Source organism: Pipra filicauda, unplaced genomic scaffold (genome assembly GCF_003945595.2).
Source record: "Pipra filicauda isolate LSUMZ 115617 unplaced genomic scaffold, ASM394559v2 scaffold16_size7369187_pilon, whole genome shotgun sequence".
Classification (NCBI taxonomy): Eukaryota; Metazoa; Chordata; class Aves; order Passeriformes; family Pipridae; genus Pipra; species Pipra filicauda.
The window spans coordinates 5246847-5250761 of record NW_024104207.1 but is presented as its reverse complement, the minus strand read 5'-3'; positions in this window follow the sequence as shown (position 1 = coordinate 5250761).

Genomic DNA, 3915 nt, shown 5'->3' with positions numbered 1-3915 from the left:
TATTTTATGCCTATATAAGCTCATACTTGTACCATATTTTCATTGAATTTCATGATATAAAAATAATGCTTAATTTTGAGTGTAATGCATTCTGTATAAAGACCGAAAGATATTTAAAAGTATAATGGTAATCATCTGCCTATAGCACAAGATATTATACCTGAATGCATTTTATTGCCTTTCTTCATTATATTCTCTGAAGCAGTAGCAGGAATTTGGAGACACAGTAATCATCCAAGCAAGAAATAGAATAGATGAAGCAGTTGACTGGCATATCCTGGACAGTGAGGGTTGGGTGTTTTTTTTTTATTAAGCACAGTTTAATTAGTTTTTGGACTAATTACGTGGCAGTGACTGTTCAATATGATAAAGGTAGCTGCTGCACTTAAAAGTATTATACACCAGAGGGTATAATAGGGGACTGGAAAGTAAAGTGTTTGGAAATCAAGAAGTGAGAGAGTTGCTATTGCCCTTTCAGCTTTACCATGGTGTGCTTATATACACACTGTTGTGGGCAGTGGTATGTGTTTGTAGGCAGTGCTCTGCGCAGGACCTTCCTCCTTCAGATCATGGGATGAAGCTGCTTGCAGAATGAATCAAGGCTGTGCAAAGAGAAGGGCTAAAACCAACTCCTGTGCCCATTGTAGGAACTGGAAAGTACTCAGCAGATGAGTAGGAAAGGATGAGCTCATGGCTAAGGCAGATTAATTCTGCCCAGGATATAGTTTTCCTATCACTGCCTCAGTCACAGACGACTCTTTTAAGTGCCAGCAATCAGCAGCTGTAACTCTGCACGCACTTGTAAGCTGCGTTTGGTGGGACCCAGGGCTGGTCCAAGAGCTAAGCTGCAGAAGGTGTTAGCACCCATCACAACAAGTGCTCTCAAAAGCCCAGGCTAGTTATACTGACCTAAGTGTTCCTTCAAACTGGAAAAACCCTGTGTGTAACAGTGTGCAGAGGTCCCTCTGTATTCAGGATTGCCCTTCCACATGTTTCATCAGTCTAATATTATTACTATGAAAACACAGAGCTTATGGATTAGAGCTCTCTAGTGCCACAAATGTATGAATTTTCACTTTGAAGGCACTGATGTGTGCAGTATGCAGAAGCTGCTATAATTGCTAACTATTTTGCTTTGTCCTAACAACACTCTAATCTCTAATCTAGCCTGGGACCAGCAGTACAATGAAAACCACCCTTAAGGTAGACCATAGTTCATCTTCTTCAGCTATTTTCCAGCATCAGTAGCCTCTCTGATGCTAGAAAATGCATTCAGATAGTTTTACTCTTGCAAACCAAACACCGGCATATAGGAAACCTTGGCATTGTGACAGATCGTGAAATTGCAATACTGTTGAGTTGCCTATAGATGCCTTAATGTAGCCTTCATCAAATGGCGCTTTGGGTGAAAATATGGGGACTGTACAACAACAAATTGCACCCCATGCTGCAAGATCTATAGTGCTCAACTGGCAAACTCATGTCAGATACTATTTTTTCCTCCATGATTCCCTATTCCATACAAAGCTCTGCACAATCTCCACTGTCTTCAGTGGCTAAGGCAGGTTTATATAAACTGTAAGTCCAAGTGGCATCTAGACAAAAATAAATTGCATTTGAAGCTTTTTGGTCACCCTTAACCTGAATCAGAAAGAAAGATTATGCCTCCATATGTAGGTTTTTCTAGTACTGCTCTCTCATTAGTCTTTTTGAGAGTACACATTCTCCAGCTATCCTGAATGCAACCCTTCACATTTACAAGACCACCAAGTCTTTTAAGACAATGGAAGATAATGATCTTATTTTAAGGACAAGTAAACGGAGGAAGATATGAAAGCTGTCTAAAAACTTGGTTAAGCAGATGAAGTTCACAGTTCCTTACTTATTTCTTTGGACTGAAGTACCTAATGTCATTTTGCTTTAATTCAAAAAACAGTAAATACAAGCTACAAAAATATTGAGTCCAAGATGACAATACTGGCAACATTATTTTTATAATAATCACAATATATTTCTAAAATAAAGTATTTTTGTTGTAGCAGAACAGTCCTCTGTTTCAAATCACTGAAAGGTGTATCAGTAATATTCATTCACCCTAGGAGCAGAAATCTGAGCTACATCATTGATTTCACTTCAGTATGTTCACAAAAGCTAGAAATTCTATTATGATTTAAAAGTTCTTTTCAAATGCAAACACTTTCATTTGAGAAACATTTTTTAAAAATATTATTTCTACATGATTCTTGTAGAATATTGTATGCATAATATTAATAGAAATCTTTACAGTCATTTGGCTAATTTCAAATATGCTTTTCTTTTGGAAGGTGCAGATTCACCAGGCAACCAGGTCCTCTGTGTTATAAACAATTAATGTTTCTAGTAATTAATGTATTATGTAAATTGTTTTTTCGTCAAGTTCATGCAGTACCTTGGTTGTCCATTCAGTGTAAGTTTCATAATCTTAAGAGAAAAGATCTGCAGTATTACCAAAGTTCTCACTGCAGCAATAATTTTGCTTCTCTGAATGCCTAGGAATTGCTGACCTGTCTGGAATACCTCACATTTCTGTAGGGTGACCTCTCATGTTACCTACATTGCAGGGAAAGGAGGTACCTGTTGTCATATGGTCCCATCAATTTAATGTTTGGACCCTACTGCAGCAAAGTTATGTACAAGACTAACAGTGTAACTGTAATTATGACTAAAGGGGACAGATTTTTCCAGATACACCCATTAGATTATGAGCACAAATGGGACTTGATTGTACCAAACCCAAAATGCCCATTTTTAATTTCTTGCCAGCTGATCAAGGCTGGCAAGCAAAGAATCATAGTCACTGCAAAGAGAGCGTTCACATGTATGGCTATTTTAACAGTGCCACAACAAGCTCTAAAGGGACTAAGAGAAAAGCTATTTTGACCTTTGTGAAGGTGCTGACCAAAAAAATAACCATCCCAGAAGACATACAACCAGCAAGAAGACAGCAAGCAGCATAACACTGCACATTTGCACTCTGCATCAAAATATCAGTGCAACTCACTGGAGTAGAATTAACTGTAGCAGAACAGCACTCGCCGTATTTGTAGCTCAGGCAACAACTGCAGCATAACATTTACTAGAGACACAATAAGCCTGAAGCAAAGCTAAAGCATTTTGCCATGCATTGATAGGGGGGGAAACACAGCAAAGCTTGGCTTGCCAGGAGGTTTTGATCAAGTATCACTGGCTGTGCTGCATAATGAGTCCAGATTTTTTAATTGTTCTCTTGCCCCAGTTTGGGCTCCTGAAGTATAAGATACAAGATGATGGAAGACTTCACAGGGCTTCCTGGCAGGCAGATTTCACTCAGCTGATAAGGTTTCCCTACAAGACATCACAGAGCTATGTTGAATTAGTTTGTATGTGGCCTGAGCTCTTCTGCAAAAGTCTTCAAGACTTAAGTAGCCAGGTGGGCTTAGATTAATACATTCTGCTTTCTCACAGCTGTACATAGCTGCTGAGACTGGAGGCAAGAATAGGACAATGAAGGCTGAAGATCTGAAACGTGGCAGGCAATGACTGCTTCTGGTGGGAATTAGAGCCAATTTGTACAGAATCCCTCTATCTGAACAGTATTTGTGCACTGTGGGTGTTAACACAATTCACAGCCATCTTCAAAGCTGCATGAAAGTCTTAGCACATAGGCACTCTTAGGAAGACTTACTCTCTTAAAGCAACTCCCATTAGTTTCTGTAGGAGACCCAAAGTGATACCATGGGAGGACATAGACCCATTAAAATTTGCAAATGAAAACCATAGCTTCCCATTAATGAAACACTTCTACAGAGAAACCCAGCAAATTTATACAAAGTTCGGTGTATTAAAGCCTGCTCAGAGATCGCAACTGAGAATAGTCACCACTTTTAAATCAATTGT